The following is a 20,502-nucleotide window of genomic DNA, read 5'->3' on the forward strand; positions in this document are numbered from 1 at the left end:
CAATTCCTTGGGTCTCCTACCGTGAAATTTTCGAAAAATAGAAAAAATGTCGACCCATTTATTTTTTAACATAACTAGTTACTCTGGCTCTATAAGATGATATTAACACGTTACAACAATATATGTGCATAAATGACAATATTATAGCATAATTATTGAAGTTTAAAAAGTGAAAATTTTGGACATTTTCCGCAGTGAAATTTTCGAAAAATTGCCAAATTTCGACCCTTTTATTTTTTGACATAACAAGTTACTATGGCTCTATAAGATGAAGTTAACACAATATATGTCCATAAATAGCAATATTATAGCATAATTATTGAAGTTTAAAAAGTGGAATTTTTTTTACACTTTTTGAAAAAATTCCTTCGGTCCCCCGCAGTGAAATTTTCGAAAAATGGTCAAATTCTGACCCTTTTATTTTTTGACATAACTAGTTTTTATGGCTCCATAAGATGATGTTAAAAAAAAAAGGGTCTAAATTTTGGACATTTTTCAAAAAAATCCCCGCGCAGTGAAATTTTCGAAAAATTCCCAAATTTTAACCGTTTTATTTTTTGACATAACTAGTTATTATGGCTCTATAAGATGATGTTATCAAAATAAATGTGCAATTAAAAGTGAAATTTTCGAAAAATGGCAAAATTTAGACCTTTTTATTTTTTTACACAACTAGCTACTATGGCTCTACAAGATGATGTTACCACAATATATGTGCATAAATGGCAATATTATAGCATAATTATTGAAGTTTAAAAACAGAAATTTTAAACATTTTTTGAAAAAATCCCTTCGGCCCACGAAGGGAAATTTTCGAAAAATGGTCAAATTCTGACCCTTTTATTTTTTGACATAACTAGTTTTTATGGCTCCATAAGATGATGTTTACACAATATATGAGCATAAATTGCAATATTACAGCATAATTATTGAATTTTAAAAAGTGAACATTTTTGCACTATTTCTATAAAATTTTTTTGGTCCCTCGCAGTGAAATTTTCGAAAAATTGCTAAATTTCGACTTTTTTTTTTTTGACATAACTTGTTATTATGGCTCTATAAGATGATGTTATCAAAATATATGTAGCATAAATGACAATATTATAGCATAATTATCGAATTTTAAAAAGTGGAGAATTTTGCCATTTTTCGAAAAAATTCCTTTGGACCCCGGCAGTGAAATTTTCGGAAAATGGTAAAAATTTAGACCCTTTTATTTTTTTACACAACTAGTTACTATGCGGAAGTTCCAAGGCAAAACAACGTAACTACAAAATGTTGCTTTTCGAGAAAAATTGAATTAAAGTTTGAGTGTCTGCATTTCAGCAACAAATTATCGTAATGATGTGAAATTTTGCATGAGTATATACAAATAATAATTATTATTAAATACTAAATGTTAAATAATTTAAACAATTTGATCAAAAGTTATTACCACTTTTAAAAGATACGTTGTTTTGCCTTGGAAATGACGTGCATAGAATGAAAGTCATTTCTGAGGCAAAACAACGTAACTGCGATATTCTGTGGCAAAACAACGTAACTGTGGTCATTCCATGGCAAAACAACGTAACTGTGATGATTTTAAAAACAATGGATTGAAACTCTTTTTGAACAACAGGGAGGTCACTAATAATGCCTACGAACTAGGTTGGCTTAACAAAGAGTGCATTTGAAGCTAGACTTAGCCATTTTGATCTACTGTTTATGATATAGACTTACTTACATTATTATGTTATAGCCTACCTACTAGCCTGCTACTACAAGGCCGACGTACAACAATGCAAAAACGGCCGTCCTACTATCCTAGGCCCAGCCTAGTTCCATTGACAGTACTGAGGTACTAGGCCTAGGCTAGATTAGGTAGGTCTGTCAAAAATAATAGCATAGCCTATCCTAGTTTCAAGCTTGCCTGAACCTTTTTCGTAAATAAATAAATTTTAATACATTAAATTAGTTGTAAGCCTAATAAGCCTAGTATTGTTTAATAATATCTTTTACTTTTAGTTAAGATCGTTGCTATGCATATCGTCATGCATCAGCGGTTTCTGTCTCAAAATTACGTAACTTAGCTGATTGTGAGAATTTGAAGCGAAAATCGTATGCATTTCCGTGGTAGAACAACGTATCTGGTAGATACGTTGTTTTGCCTTGGAAAATACCAGAATTATTTGTTTTTTGCTTAAAGATACGTGGTACTATCTCTAAAAATAATGATCTCTGAAACCTGAAATTTTTACAGGTTGTTCATAAATTTGTAATAATTCCCCAAATGTAAATATCTCAAAATTGACAAAAATGCGAGTTACGTGGTTTTGCCTTGGAACGGCCGTATGGCTCTATAAGATGATGTTACTACAATATATGTGCATAAATGGCAATATTATAGCATGATTATTGAAGTTTCAAAAAATCGGAATTTTTTGACATTTTTTGAAAAAATTTCATCGGTCCCCGCAGTAAAATTTTCGAAAAATGGTCAAATTATGACCCTTTTATTTTTTGAAGGAAGGAATGGCAAAATTTAGTGCCTTTTATTTTTTTACACAACTAGTTACTATGGCTCGATAAGATGATGTTAACAAAAAATATGTGCATAAATGGCAATATTATAGCATGATTATTGAAGTTTAAAAAGTTGAAATTTTTGACATTTTATGGAAAAATTTCTTCGGTCTCCCGCAGTGAAATTTTCGAAAAATGTTCAAATTATAAACCTTTTATTTTTTGCCATAACTAGTTTTTATGGCTCCATAAGATGATGTTTACACAACATATGTGCATAAATTGCAATATTATAGCATAATTATTGAATTTTAAAAAGTGGACATTTTTGCCATTTTTCGAAAAAATTCCATTGGTCCCCCGCAGTGAAATTTTCGAAAAACGGCAAAATTTAGACCTTTTGATTTTTTTACACAACTAGTTACTATGGTTCTATAAGATGATGTTACAACAATATATGTGCATAAATGGCAATATTATAACATAATTATTGAAGTTTAAAAAGTGGAAATTGTTGACATTTTTTTAAAAAATTCCTTCGGTCCCCTACAGTGAAATTTTCGAAAAATTGTCAAATTCTGACCCTTTTATTTTTTGACATAACTAGTTTTTATGGCTCCATAAGATGATGTTAACACAATATTATATGTGCATGCATGACAATATTATAGCATAGTTATCGAATTTCAAAAAGTGGACATTTTTGCCATTTTTCGAAAAAAATCCTTTGGTCCCCCGCAGTGTAATTTTCAAAAAAAATGGTCAAATTTCGACCCTATTATTTTTTGACATAACTAGTTACTACGGCTCTATAAGATGATGTTAACACAATATATGTGCATAAATGGCAATATTATAGCATAATTATCGAATTTTAAAAAGTGGAAATTTTGGACATTTTTCGAAAAAATTCCTTCAGTCCCCCCGCAGTGAAATTTTCGAAAAATTGCCAAATTTCGACCCTTTTATTTTTTGACATAACCAGTTATTATGGCTCTATAAGATGATGTTATCAAAATAAATGTGCATAAAGGACAATATTATAGCATAGTTATCGAATTTTAAAAAAGGGACAATTTTGTCATTTTTCGAAAAAATTCCTTTGGAGCCCCACAGTTAAATTTTCGAAAAATGGCAAAATTTAGTGCCTTTTATTTTTTTACACAAATAGTTACTATGGCTCTATAAGATGATGTTAACACAATATGTGTCCATAAATGGCAATATTATAGCATGATTATTGAAGTTTAAAAAGTTGAAATTTTTGACATTTTAGTGAAAAATTTCTTCGGTCTCCCGCAGTGAAATTTTCGAAAAATGTTCAAATTATAACCCTTTTATTTTTGGACATAACTAGTTTTTATGGCTCCATAAGATGATGTTTACACAACATATGTGCATAAATTGCAATATTATAGCATAATTATTGAATTTTAAAAAGTGGACATTTTTGCCATTTTTCGAAAAAATTCCTTTGGTCCCCCGCAGTGAAATTTTCAAAAAATGGCAAAATTTAGACCTTTTTATTTTTTTACACAACTAGTTACTATGGCTCTATAAGATGATGTTACAACAATATATGTGCATAAATGGCAATATTATAACATAATTATTGAAGTTTAAAAAGTGGAAATTGTTGACATTTTTTGAAAAAATTCCTTCGGTCCCCCGCAGTGAAATTTTCGAAAAATTGTCAAATTCTGACCCTTATATTTTTTGACATAACTGGTTATTATTATTATTATTATAACTGGAAATTTTCGAAAAATGGCAAAATTTAGACCTTTTTATTTTTTTACACAACTAGTTACTATGGCTCTATAAGATGATGTTACAACAACATATTTGCATAAATGGGAATATTATAACATAATTATTGAAGTTAAAAAAGTGGAAATTTTTGACATTTTTTTATAAAATTCCTTCGGTCCCCCGCAGTGAAATTTTCGGAAAATTGTCAAATTCTGACCCTTTTATTTTTTGACATAACTAGTTTTTATGGCTTCATAAGATGATGTTAACACAATATATGTGCATAAATTGCAATATTATAGCATAATTGTTGAATTTTATAAAGTGGACATTTTTGTAATATTTCTACAAAATTTCTTTGTTCCCCCGCCGTATAATTTTCGTAAAATGGTCAAATTTCGACCCTTTTATTTTTTGACATAACTAGTTATTATGGCTCTATAAGATGATGTTATCAAAATAAATGTGCATAAATGACAATATTATAGCATAGTTATCGAATTTTAAAAAGGGGACAATTTTGTCATTTTTCGAAAAAATTCCTTCGGAGTCCCGCAGTTAAATTTTTTCGAAAAATGGCAAAATTTAGTGCCTTTTATATTTTTACACAACTAGTTACTATGGCTCTATAAGATGATGTTAACACAATATATGTGCATAAATGGCAATATTATAGCATGATTATTGAAGTGGAAATTTTTGCCATTTTTCGAAAAAAATCTTTTGGTCTCCCCCAGTGAAATTTTCGAAAAATGGCAAAATTTCGACCCTAAAAATTTTTTTTACACAACTAGTTACTATGGCTCTATAAGATGATGTTACCACAATATATGTGCATAAATGGCAATATTATAGCATAATTATTAAAGTTGAAAAAGTGGAATTTTTGACATTTTTTGAAAAAATTTCTTCGGTACCCCGCAGTGAAATTTTCGAAAAATTGTCAAATTATGACTCTTTTATTTTATGACATAACTAGTTTTTATGGCTCCATAAGATGATGTTAACACAATATATGTGCATAAATTGCAATATTATAGCATAATTATTGAATTTTAAAAAGTGGACATTTTTGCAATATTTCAATAAAATATCTTTGGTCCCCTGCTGTAAAATTTTCGCAAAATGGCCCAATTTTGACCCTTTTAATTTTTGACATAACTAGTTACTATGGCTCTAAAAGATGATGTTAACACTATATATGCGCATCAATGGCAATATTATAGCATAATTATCAAAATTTAAAAAGTGGACATTTTTGCCATTTTTCTAAAAAAAAATTCTTTGGTCCCCCACAGTGTAATTTTCGAAAAATGGTCAAATTCTGACATTTTTACTTTTTGACATAACCAGTTTTTATAGCACCATAAGATTGAGTTAAAAATTAAAAGGGTCTAAATTTTGGAAATTTTCGAAAAATGGCAAAATTTCGATCCTTTTATTTTTTTTACACAACTAGTTACTATGGCTCTATAAGATGATGTTACCACAATATATGTGCATAAATGGCAATTTTATAGCATAATTATTGAAGTTTAAAAAGTGGAAATTTTTGACATTTTTCGAAAAAAATTCTTCGGTCCCCCGCTGAGAAATTTTCGAAAAATTGTCAAATTATGACCCTTTTATTTTTTAACATAACTAGTTTTTATGGCTCCATAAGATGATGTTAACACAATATATGTGCATAAATTGCAATAGTATAGCATAATTATTGAATTTTAAAAAGTGGACATTTTTGCCATTTTTCGAAAAAATTCCTTTGGTCCCCCGCAGTGAAATTTTCAAAAAACGGCAAAATTTAGACCTTTTTATTTTTTGACATAACTAGTTACTACGGCTCTATAAGATGATGTTATCAAAATAAATGTGCATAAATAACAATATTATAGCATAGTTATTGAATTTTAAAAAGTGGAAATTTTGGACATTTTTCGAAAAAATTCCTTCAGTCCCCCCGCAGTGAAATTTTCGAAAAATGTTCAAATTCTGAACCTTTTATTTTTGACATAACTTATTTTTATGGCTCCATAAGATGATGTTAAAAAATAAAAGGGTCTAAATTTTGGACATTTTTCGAAAAAATTCCTTCGGTCCTCCCGCAGTGAAATTATCGAAAAATTGCTAAATTTCGACTTTTTAATTTTTTTCACAACTAGTTACTATGGCTCTATGAGATGATGTTAAAACTATATATGTGCATAAATGGCAATATTATAACATAATTATTGAAGTTTAAAAAGTGGAAATTGTTGAAATTTTTTGAAAAAATTCCTTCGGTCCCCCGCAGTGAAATTTTCGAAAAATTGTCAAATTCTGACCCTTTTTTTTTTTGACATAACTAGTTTTTATGGCTCCATAAGATGATGTTAACACAATATATATGCATACATGACAATATTATAGCATAGTTACCGAATTTCAAAAAGTGGACATTTTTTACATTTTTCGAAAAAATTCCTTTGGTCCCCCGCAGTGTAATTTTAAAAAAAAATGGTCAAATTTGGACCCTATTTTTTTTTGACAAAACTAGTTACTACGGCTCTATAAGATGATGTTAACACAATATATGTGTATAAATGGCAATATTATAGCATAATTATCGAATTTTAAAAAGTGGAAATTTTGGACATTTTTCGAAAAAATTCTTTCAGTCCCCCCGCAGTGAAATTTTAGAAAAATTGCCAAATTTCGACCCTTTTATTTTTTGACATAACTAGTTATTATGGCTCTATAAGATGATGTTATCAAAATAAATGTGCATAAATGACAATATTATAGCATAGTTATCGAATTTTAAAAAGGGGACAATTTTGTCATTTTTCGAAAAAATTCCTTCGGAGTCCCGCAGTTAAATTTTTTCGAAAAATGGCAAAATTTAGTGCCTTTTATTTTTTTACACAACTAGTTACTATGGCTCTATAAGATGATGTTAACACAATATATGTGCATAAATGGCAATATTATAGCATGATTATTGAAGTGGAAATTTTTGCCATTTTTCGAAAAAAATCTTTTGGTCTCCCCCAGTGAAATTTTCGAAAAATGGCAAAATTTCGACCCTTTTATTTTTTTTACACAACTAGTTACTATGGCTCTATAAGATGATGTTACCACAATATATGTGCATAAATGGCAATATTATAGCATAATTATTAAAGTTGAAAAAGTGGAATTTTTGACATTTTTTGAAAAAATTTCTTCGGTACCCCGCAGTGAAATTTTCGAAAAATTGTCAAATTATGACTCTTTTATTTTATGACATAACTAGTTTTTATGGCTCCATAAGATGATGTTAACACAATATATGTGCATAAATTGCAATATTATAGCATAATTATTGAATTTTAAAAAGTGGACATTTTTGCAATATTTCAATAAAATATCTTTGGTCCCCCAAAGTGTAATTTTCGAAAAATGGTCAAATTCTGACATTTTTACTTTTTGACATAACCAGTTTTTATAGCACCAAAAGATTGAGTTAAAAATTAAAAGGGTCTAAATTTTGGAAATTTTCGAAAAATGGCAAAATTTCGATCCTTTTATTTTTTTTACACAACTAGTTACTATGGCTCTATAAGATGATGTTACCACAATATATGTGCATAAATGGCAATTTTATAGCATAATTATTGAAGTTTAAAAAGTGGAAATTTTTGACATTTTTCGAAAAAAATTCTTCGGTCCCCCGCTGAGAAATTTTCGAAAAATTGTCAAATTATGACCCTTTTATTTTTTAACATAACTAGTTTTTATGGCTCCATAAGATGATGTTAACACAATGGTAAAAAAAAATGGTCAAAAAATGGTCAAATTTCGACCCTTTTAATTTTTGACATAACTAGTTACTACGGCTCTATAAGATGATGTTAACACTATATATGTGCATCAATGGCAATATTATAGCATAATTATCGAATTTTAAAAAGTGGACATTTTTGCAATTTTTCCAAAAAATTCCTGTGGTCCCCCGCAGTGAAATTTTTGAAAAATGATAAAGTTTAGACTCTTTTATTTTTTGACATAACTAGTTACTATGGCTCTATAAGATGAAGTTACCACAATATATGTGCATAAATGGCAATATTATAGCATAATTATTGAAGTTTAAAAAGTGGAATTTTTTTTACACTTTTTTAAAAAATTCCTTCGGTACCCCGCAGTGAAATTTTCGAAAAATGGTCAAATTCTGACCCTTTTATTTTTTGACATAACTAGTTTTTATGGCTCAAAAAGATGATGTTAAAAAAAAAAGGGTCTAAATTTTGGACATTTAAAAAAAAAATTCCTTCGTTCCCCGCGCAGTGAAATTTTTGAAAAATTGTCAAATTCTGACCCTTTTATTTTTTGACATAACTAGTTTTTATGGCTCCATAAGATGATGTTAACACAATATGTGCATACATGACAATATTATAGCATAGTTACCGAATTTCAAAAAGTGGACATTTTTTACATTTTTCGAAAAAATTCCTTTGGTCCCCCGCAGTGTAATTTTTTAAAAAAATGGTCAAATTTGGACCCTATTTTTTTTTGACAAAACTAGTTACTACGGCTCTATAAGATGATGTTAACACAATATATGTGTATAAATGGCAATATTATAGCATAATTATCGAATTTTAAAAAGTGGAAATTTTGGACATTTTTCGAAAAAATTCTTTCAGTCCCCCCGCAGTGAAATTTTAGAAAAATTGCCAAATTTCGACCCTTTTATTTTTTGACATAACTAGTTATTATGGCTCTATAAGATGATGTTATCAAAATAAATGTGCATAAATGACAATATTATAGCATAGTTATCGAATTTTAAAAAGGGGACAATTTTGTCATTTTTCGAAAAAATTCCTTCGGAGTCCCGCAGTTAAATTTTTTCGAAAAATGGCAAAATTTAGTGCCATTTATTTTTTTACACAACTAGTTACTATGGCTCTATAAGATGATGTTAACACAATATATGTGCATAAATGGCAATATTATAGCATGATTATTGAAGTGGAAATTTTTGCCATTTTTCGAAAAAAATCTTTTGGTCTCCCCCAGTGAAATTTTCGAAAAATGGCAAAATTTCGACCCTTTTATTTTTTTTACACAACTAGTTACTATGGCTCTATAAGATGATGTTACCACAATATATGTGCATAAATGGCAATATTATAGCATAATTATTAAAGTTGAAAAAGTGGAATTTTTGACATTTTTTGAAAAAATTTCTTCGGTACCCCGCAGTGAAATTTTCGAAAAATTGTCAAATTATGACTCTTTTATTTTATGACATAACTAGTTTTTATGGCTCCATAAGATGATGTTAACACAATATATGTGCATAAATTGCAATATTATAGCATAATTATTGAATTTTAAAAAGTGGACATTTTTGCAATATTTCAATAAAATATCTTTGGTCCCCTGCTGTAAAATTTTCGCAAAATGGCCCAATTTTGACCCTTTTAATTTTTGACATAACTAGTTACTATGGCTCTAAAAGATGATGTTAACACTATATATGCGCATCAATGGCAATATTATAGCATAATTATCAAAATTTAAAAAGTGGACATTTTTGCCATTTTTCTAAAAAAAAATTCTTTGGTCCCCCACAGTGTAATTTTCGAAAAATGGTCAAATTCTGACATTTTTACTTTTTGACATAACCAGTTTTTATAGCACCATAAGATTGAGTTAAAAATTAAAAGGGTCTAAATTTTGGAAATTTTCGAAAAATGGCAAAATTTCGATCCTTTTATTTTTTTTACACAACTAGTTACTATGGCTCTATAAGATGATGTTACCACAATATATGTGCATAAATGGCAATTTTATAGCATAATTATTGAAGTTTAAAAAGTGGAAATTGTTGACATTTTTTGAAAAAAATTCTTCGGTCCCCTGCTGAGAAATTTTCGAAAAATTGTCAAATTATGACCCTTTTATTTTTTAACATAACTAGTTTTTATGGCTCCATAAGATGATGTTAACACAATATATGTGCATAAATTGCAATAGTATAGCATAATTATTGAATTTTAAAAAGTGGACATTTTTGCCATTTTTCGAAAAAATTCCTTTGGTCCCCCGCAGTGAAATTTTCAAAAAACGGCAAAATTTAGACCTTTTTATTTTTTGACATAACTAGTTACTACGGCTCTATAAGATGATGTTATCAAAATAAATGTGCATAAATAACAATATTATAGCATAGTTATTGAATTTTAAAAAGTGGACATTTTTGCCATTTTTCGAAAAAAATCCTTTCGTCCCCCGCAGTGAAATTTTCGAAAAATGTTCAAATTATGATCCTTTTATTTTTTGACAAAACTAGTTTTTATGGCTCTTTAAGATGATGTTAACACAATGGTAAAAAAAAATGGTCAAAAAATGGTCAAATTTCGACCCTTTTAATTTTTGACATAACTAGTTACTACGGCTCTATAAGATGATGTTAACACTATATATGTGCATCAATGGCAATATTATAGCATAATTATCGAATTTTAAAAAGTGGACATTTTTGCTATTTTTCCAAAAAATTCCTGTGGTCCCCCGCAGTGAAATTTTTGAAAAATGATAAAGTTTAGACTCTTTTATTTTTTGACATAACTAGTTACTATGGCTCTATAAGATGAAGTTACCACAATATATGTGCATAAATGGCAATATTATAGCATAATTATTGAAGTTTAAAAAGTGGAATTTTTTTTACACTTTTTAAAAAAATTCCTTCGGTCCCCCGCAGTGAAATTTTCGAAAAATGGTCAAATTCTGACCCTTTTATTTTTTGACATAACTAGTTTTTATGGCTCAAAAAGATGATGTTTAAAAAAAAAGGGTCTAAATTTTGGACATTTTTAAAAAAAATTCCTTCGTTCCCCGCGCAGTGACATTTTTGAAAAATTGCCAAATTTCGACCTTATAATTTTTTGACATAACTAGTTATTATGGCTCTATAAGATGATGTTATCAAAATAAATGTGCATAAATGACAATATTATAGCATAATTATGGAATTTTAAAAAGTGGACAATTTTGCCGTTTTTTCGAAAAAATTCCTTTTGACCCCCGCAGTGAAATTTTCAAAAAATGGCAAAATTTAGACCCTTTTATTTTTTGACATTACTAGTTACTATGGCTCTATAAGATGATATTAACACTATATATGTGCATCAATGGAAATATTATAGAATAATTATCGAAAGTTAAAAAGGGCAAATTATTGCCATTTTTCGAAAAAAATCTTTTGGTTCCCCCCAGTGAAATTTTCAAAAAATGGCAAAATTTCGACCCTTTTATTTATTTTACATAACTAGTTACTATGGCTCTATAAGATGATGTTACCACAATATATGTGCATAAATGGCAATATTATAGCATAATTATTAAAGTTTAAAAAATGAAAATTTTTGAAATTTTTGGAAAAAATTCCTTTGGTCCCCCGCAGTGACATTTTTGAAAAACGGTCAAATTCTGACCCTTTTATATTTTGACATAACTAATTTTTATGGCTACATAAGATGATGTTAAAAAATAAAAGGGTCTAAATTTTGGATATTTTTCGAAAAATTTCTTCGGTCCTCCGCTGTGAAATTTTCGAAAAATGGTCAAATTATGACCCTTTTATTTTTTGACATAACTAGTTTTTATGGCTCCATAAGATGATGTTAACACAATATGTGTGCATAAATTGCAATATTACAGCATAATTATTAAATTTTAAAAAGTTGACATTTTTGAAATTTTTCTACAAAATTTCTTTGATCCCCCGCCGAAAAATTTTCGTAAAATGGCCAAATTTCGACCCTTTTATTTTTTGACATTACTAGTTACTATGGCTCTATAAGATGATATTAACACTATATATGTGCATCAATGGCAATATTATAGAATAATTATCGAAAGTTAAAAAGGGCAAATTATTGCCATTTTTCGAAAAAAATCTTTTGGTTCCCCCCAGTGAAATTTTCAAAAAATGGCAAAATTTCGACCCTTTTATTTATTTTACATAACTAGTTACTATGGCTCTATAAGATGATGTTACCACAATATATGTGCATAAATGGCAATATTATAGCATAATTATTAAAGTTTAAAAAATGAAAATTTTTGACATTTTTGGAAAAAATTCCTTTGGTCCCCCGCAGTGACATTTTTGAAAAATGGTCAAATTCTGACCCTTTTATATTTTGACATAACTAATTTTCATGGCTACATAAGATGATGTTAAAAAATAAAAGGGTCTAAATTTTGGATATTTTTCGAAAAATTTCTTCGGTCCTCCGCTGTGAAATTTTCGAAAAATGTTCAAAATATGACCCTTTTATTTTTTGACATAACTAGATTTTATGGCTCCATAAGATGATGTTAACACAATATATGTGCATAAATTGCAATATTATAGCATAATTATTGAATTTTAAAAAGTGGACATTTTTGCCATTTTTCGAAAAAATTCCTTTGTTCCCCCGCAGTGAAATTTTCGAAAAATGGCAAAATTTAGACAATTTTATTTTTTTACACAACTAGTTACTATGGCTCTATAAGATGATGTTAACACAATATATGTGTATAAATGGCAATATTATAGCATAATTATCGAATTTTAAAAAGTGGAAATTTAGGACATTTTTCGAAAAAATTCCTTCAGTCCCCCCGCAGTGAAATTTTTGAAAAAAATTGCCAAATTTCGACCCTTTTATTTTTTGACATAACTAGTTATTATGGCTCTATAAGATGATGTTATCAAAATAAATGTGCATAAATGACAATATTATAGCATAGTTATGGAATTTTAAAAAGTGGACATTTTTGCAATTTTTCGAAAAAATTCCTTTGGTCCCCTGCAGTGAAATTTTCGAAAAATTGCAAAATTTAGACCTTTTTTTTTTTTACACAACTAGTTACTATGGCTCTATAAGATGATGTTACAACAATATATGTGCATAAATGGCAATATTATAGCATAATTATCGAATTTTAAAAAGTGGAAATTTTGGACATTTTATGGAAAAATTTCGTCGGTCCCCCGCAGTGAAATTTTCGAAAAATGGCAAAATTTAGAAATTTTTATTTTTTTACACAACTAGTTACTATGGCTCTATAAGATGATGTTACAACAATATATGTGCATAAATGGCAATATTATAGCATAATTATCGAATTTTAAAAAGTGGAAATTTTGGACATTTTATGGAAAAATTTCTTCGGTCGCCCGTAGTGAAATTTTCGAAAAATGTTCAAATTATGACCCTTTTATTTTTTGACATAACTAGTTTTTATGGCTCCATAAGATGATGTTAACACAATATATGTGCATAAATTGCAATATTATAGCATAATTATCGAATTTTAAAAAGTGAATAATTTTGCCATTTTTCGAAAAAATTCCTATGGACCCCGCAGTGAAATTTTCGAAAAATGGCAAAATTTAGACCCTTTTAATTTTTTAGACAACTAGTTACTAAGGCTCTATAAGATGATGTTAACACAATATATGTGCATAAATAGCAATATTATAGCATGATTATTGATGTTTAAAAAGTTGAAATTTTTGACATTTTATGGACAAATTTCTTCGGTCCCCCGCAGTGAATTTTTCGAAAAATGTTCAAATTATGACCCTTTTATTTTTTGACATAACTAGTTTTTATGGCTCCATAAGATGATGTTAACACAATATATGTGCATAAATTGCAATATTATAGCATAATTATTGAATTTTAAAAATTGGACATTTTTGCCATTTTTCGAAAAAATTCCTTTGGTCCCCCGCAGTGAAATTTTCGAAAAATGGTCAAATTTAGACCTTTTTATTTTTTTACACAACTAGTTACTATGGCTCTATAAGATGATGTGACAACAATATATGTGCATAAATGGCAATATTATAACATAATTATTGAAGTTAAAAAAGTGGAAATTGTTGACATTTTTTGAAAAATTTCCTTCGGTCCCCCGCAGTGAAATTTTTTTTAAATTGTCAAATTCTGACACTTTTATTTTTCATTTTACTGAAATATTCTCCCGCACATAAACCAGGAAGTCGAGATAAACTGTGTAATGAAATAGTAAACAATCGTAAGTAGAAAATATCATTGTATTCTTTACTTATTTTTTGGATATAATTCATTTTTTTAGAAAAAGAACGAACTAGAATATAGTCCATCATTATTATATAAACAAAATAATACAAGTTTTGTTAATATAGCCTGGTTCAGTTTTTAGTAAAACTCGCATATTTTGCAACCCCTTTATACATTGTTATTGTTATCGGCGAGAAAACGGTTTGGCGATAGGCTTAGAACGTGCGTTGACGCCCGCGATGACCGTGACAGTAATGTGGGCCTAGAATGAAGCTAGGCCCAAACATAGAAAATTCGTAATAGTTAAACCTTTTATTACCCTAATCCTAAATTTAATCATTATAACTGTTACCAAATAATTAATGGCATGTGTTTATAATAATAATTATTGCTTTCCTGGTGCATTTTTAGGCTAGCTGGTGTGACTGAGTGACAGTCCTACAGCTTAGGCTAGGCCTTAATATTAATACATTTGTATAATAATGGTTTAATATTTTGGCTATTAGCTCTCTTGTTTGGATTTGTTTGGACACAAAACTGAAGTACTTTAGATTTAAAAATTGATTTATTTTTAAAGGAAAGTACAGTTGCATCTATTGTTTTTTAGACCATGGCAGTGAAAAAAAAGAAGCAAAACAATATCGCACAGCGTTGTTAGGCCATACCTGGTAGACATTGAATAAAACAGGGTAGGTAAATAATCATAACCACCTCTTTAGAAAGTTTAATACACACTCCAAACAATGAAATGTGTGTTTGTACTTCCATATTAAAGAACAATGTTAGTATAAAATAACTGTCAAAACAAACAATTGTTACAGTAATTTATAAATATACCTCTTTTTCTTTATTAAATATTTCCTCAATCAACTATTTTTCCGTATAGAATTTCAAAATTGTTTATCCTATTTATATGCATAATAAAGCAAACCTTTGGCTGGAACTTATTTTCCTATGAATTATCCATATATTATCATTATCTGCTACAAGAAATAATGAACATTTTTAAAATATAATAATTTTGATGCTCATTTTTTATGCAGATTGAAATTTATTTGGTTGACCAATATTGTTTAATCTCAGGTGATCATCTAGCAGACTTTGAGAAAATCAGAAGCTGCAGCACATCGACATGCTACAATGATTAAAATCCAGTCTTTAGAAGAGAATCTTGAGCATTTAAGAAATTAACTCTCAGTGTCACTTGTGACAAAACAGCATAGTAAGATTGCAGAAACTGGCCACAGAATAAATCTAAAAGAACAAGAGGTCAAAGACTTGGTCAGTCCTACATTATACACCTTTAAAATTATGTCTAAAACATGCAATACTATAAAAATTAATGCCATATTTCTTTTATATATTTTATATAGCGAACTAGTATGAACCAAGAGATTTGAAACTCTATGTACAAAAATGGACGAGGTATTTAGAAAAATAAATTCCTCGACAGCAGTACCACGGAAGAGAATTTTGCGGGAAATCATGAAGTCACATTTGACGTTTATTTCACCTGAGATCCAGCATGAAGTAACTAGGCCGGTAACTAAGTGCAGAAAAGTTTGAGGAAATAGGAATAGTTTGCTATTTCTCAGTTAATTACAGTACAGTATTGCATATATTATGTACAGTATACTGTATGAATAGTATAGTAGTATTTTTTGTTGTTATTGCTAGAACAATGATTTTGTAAATAAATGGTATATGAATTGTAATTGAATTGAATTTTTTGGAAGTTATTTTATTTTAATTTGGTTTATATATTATTGATTGATAACGGAAATTGATGTTATTTACTGATTTAGATTGTGATTGCATATCAAAATAATAAATAATATACAATACAAATATGAAAGAAATATGCATTTATAATTAAATATCTAATGTCACAGTACTCTATAGCTTCTTTCTATTAATATATTACAGATCTGACCTGCTGATGATGTAGCCTAGCCTATATATAGTATAGGCCTAGCTAGGCCTGTAGCCTGGACTACTCTGTACTCCCCTCCCAATATGAATGATTATTAAAATAGCTTAGGCCTAGGCTAGGCCTAATTTTTAATTAGGACCAGGAACAAGTATTAATCAGCTTTATAACAGGTCTACTGTCACTCAGGCCCCCGAATAGACATGTTTACGTGTTAAAAACAGCCATTAGTCTTACACAGCTGGTTTTAACCACGCAAAGGGGCCTGGGCATAGCCTATTATAAGCTAGCATAGGAAAAAATCCAGCCTGGCTATATGAATACGAACCTTCTTAAAACATTCAAGGATAACTAAAGTATCCAACTAAATCAAAGAATTCAACAGAAAAAATTATTTTTAAACTGATATGGAAAACAACATTTATACCTACTTTTTAAATGTATCACTTGAGAAAAAAACTGGCGTTGGGTGTACAATTTTGGTTAACTTTCAATTACATTACCTCTTAAAATCCACGTGATAAAACGACGACAACATGTTTTTCACCTTCACCCAGGGTTGTTCTAATGAATATTCATTATTTTTCTGACTTTCGCGGTCTTTATTTGTTTTTATTGGCTATTGAAATACAGTCCTTTTATGCTTGATTGCTTCCGGGTTCCTCGTGTGGTTTGTATACAATATGTTTTCTGAATCACTACTCCATAAAACGCTATGAAACGTTGGGGGCGCTACACTTAATTCATATTTCTGGAACAGCTGTGATAGCATAGTTATAGAATTTCAAAAAGTGGACATTTTTGACATTTTTCGTAAAAATTCCTTTGGTCCCCCGCAGTGTAATTTTAAAAAAAAATGGTCAAATTTCGACCCTATTATTTTTTGACATAACTAGTTACTACGGCTCTATAAGATGATGTTAACACAATATATGTGCATAAATGGCAATATTATAACATAATTATCGAATTTTAAAAAGTGGAAATTTTGGACATTTTTTGAAAAAATTCCTTAAGTCCCCCCGCAATGAAATTTTCGAAAAATTGCCAAATTTCGACCCTTTTATTTTTTGACATAACTAGTTATTATGGCTCTATAAGATGATGTTATCAAAATAAATGTGCATAAATGACAATATTATAGCATAGTTATCGAATTTTAAAAAGTAGAAATTTTTGCCATTTTTCGAAAAAATTCCTTTGGTCCCCCGCAGTGAAATTTTCGAAAAATAGCAAAATTTAGACATTTTTATTTTTTTACACAACTAGTTACTATCGCTCTATAAGATGATGTTACAACCATATATGTGCATAAATGGCAATATTATAGCATGCTTATTGAAGTTTAAAAAGTGGAAATTTTTGACATTTTATGGAAAAATTTCTTCGTTCCCCCGCAGTGAAATTTTCGAAAAATGTTCAAATTATGACCCTTTTATTTTTTGACATAACTAGTTTTTATGGCTCCATAAGATGATGTTAACACAATATATGTGCATAAATTGCAATATTATAGCATAATTATTGAATTTTAAAAAGTGGACATTTTTGCAATTTTTCTACAAAATTTCTTTGGTCCCCCGCAGTGTAATTTTCAAACAAGGGTCAAATTTCGACACGTTTATTTATTGACATAACTAGTTACTACGGCTCTATAAGATGACGTTAACATAATATATGTGCATCAATGGCAATATTATAGCATAATTATTGAAGTTTAAAAAGTGGAAATTTTGGACATTTTTTGAACAATTCCTTTTGTCTCCTGTCGTGAAATTTTCGAAAAATAGAAAAAATGTCGACCAATTTATTTGTTAACATAACTAGTTACTCTGGCTCTATAAGATGATATTAACACGTTACCACAATAAAATATAATAGAATAATTATTGAAGTTTAAAAAGTGGAAATTTTGGACATTTTTCGAAAATTTTCCTTCGGTCCCCCCACAATGAAATTTTCGAAAAATTGCCAAATTTCGACCCTTTCTTTTAAAAAATAACTAGTTATTATGGCTCTATAAGATGATGTTAACCAAATAAATATGCATAAATGACAATATTATAGCTTAATTATCGAATTTTAAAAAGTGGACATTTTTGCCATTTTTCGAAGTAATTCCTTTTTCCCCCGCACTTTAAATTTTCAAAAAATTGCAAAATTTCGACCCTTTTATTTTTTAACATAACTAGTTACTATGGCTCTATAAGATGATGTTACCACAATATATGTGCATTAATGGCAATATTATTGAAGTTTAAAAAGTGGAAATTTTTGACATTTTTTGAAAAAATTTCTTCGGTACCCCGCAGTGAAATTTTCGAAAAATTGTCAAATTATGACCATTTTATTTTTTGACATAACTAGTAGGCTAGTCAATCTAGCAAAAAAAACAGCCCAAAGTGAAACAAATTGCAAACAGAGATTTTTCTTTTTTAAATGGTCATATATGATGAGGAGATTAAAATTTGAGCAACACACCTCTGTCACTCATCCAGATGATATGCAAATTAGCTGAAATATGCAAATTAGGGTAAAATTACAAGGTTATCATATCTCAAAAACTACTAGTCCGAGAGAGTTGATTTTTTCACTGATTTATTCAAAATGTATATATTTATATTTACTCTAATGAAACATTTTACGAAAAAATGACCGGAAGTACAAAATTTGACCTTCGACCCCATTTCTCAATGTTTGCATATATAATGTGACTAAAATGTCTGTAGAGATTTTATTTTGCCATCAAATGACCCAGACATAGGTTCCTAATAGCCAGCATAGGACCACTTTGTAATTCCAAAAATCACACTTTTGTCACACACCTCCAAAGTATGCAAATTAGTAGTACAATTTAAATAAAATATGCAAATAAGGGGGAAAAATTACAGTTGTCCTATATCTCGAAAACCACTAATGCTAGAGAGTTGATTTTTTCACAGCCGTATTCAGAATGTACATATTTCTATTTGCTCCAAAGAAACATTTTACAAAAAATGGACAAGAAGTATGACATTTGACCCTCGACCCCATTTCTCAATATTGCACATATAATGAAACTAAAATGTCTGTAGAGACTTTGTTTTGCTCTCAAATGACTCCGATACAGGTTTCTAATAGCCAACATAGGACTGTTTAGTAGATCTCAAAATCACACCTGTATCACTCACCTCCAAAGTATGCAAATTATTAGTACCAGTTACATGAAATATGCAAATTAGAGGGTGAAATTACAGGTTCCTATATATCGAAAACCACTATGGCTAGAGAGTTGATTTTTTCAAAAACTTGTTCAGAATGTACATATTTATATTTACTCTAATGAAACATTTTACGAAAGAATGACCGGAAATACAACAATTGACCCTCGACCCCATTTATCAATGTTTGCATACATAATGCGACTAAAATGTCTGTAGAGACTTTGTTTTGGACTCAAATAACTCGGATACATGTTTCCTATAGTCAGCATAGGACCGCTTTGTAATTCCCAAAATCACGCCTTCGTCATGCACCTCAAAATTATGCTAATTAGTAGTACAAATTACATGAAATATGCAAATAAGGGGGTGAAATTACAGTCTTCCCATATCTCGGAAGAACTTTTCATTGTATATATGCAATATTGAGAAATGGGGTCGAGGGTCAAATGTCATACTTCCGGGCATTTTTTTGTAAAATGTTTTATTACAGCAAATATAAATATACATATTTTAGTGAAAAATCAACACTCTAGCATTAGCGGTTTTCGAGATATGGCAACGCTGTAATTTCACTCCCTAAATTGCATATTTAATATTACTTGTACTACTAATTTGCATACTTTAGAGGTGCGTGACGAAGGTGTGATTTTGGGAATTATAATACAGTTCTATGGTGGGTATTGAAAAACAATATCCAGGTCATTGAGTCCAAAATAAAGTCTCTACAGACATTTTAATTACATATTTATGTAAATATTGAGAAATGGGGTCAAGGGTCAAGATTTGGTACTTCCGGACATTTTTTTGTATATATATATATTCTGAACCAGACTGTACAAAAATGAACTCTCTACGATTAGTAGTTTTTAATATATAATAACCCTGTAATTTCACCCTAATTTGCATATTTAACCTAATTTGCATACCTCGGGATGAGTGTCAGAGGTGTGATGCTCAAAAAATAATCACCTTATCATATGTAACCATTTAAAAAAAAAAATCTCTGTTTGCAATTTGTTTTACTCAAAATGCTAGA

Source organism: Antedon bifida, chromosome 7 (genome assembly GCF_963402885.1).
Source record: "Antedon bifida chromosome 7, ecAntBifi1.1, whole genome shotgun sequence".
NCBI lineage: Eukaryota > Metazoa > Echinodermata > Crinoidea > Comatulida > Antedonidae > Antedon > Antedon bifida.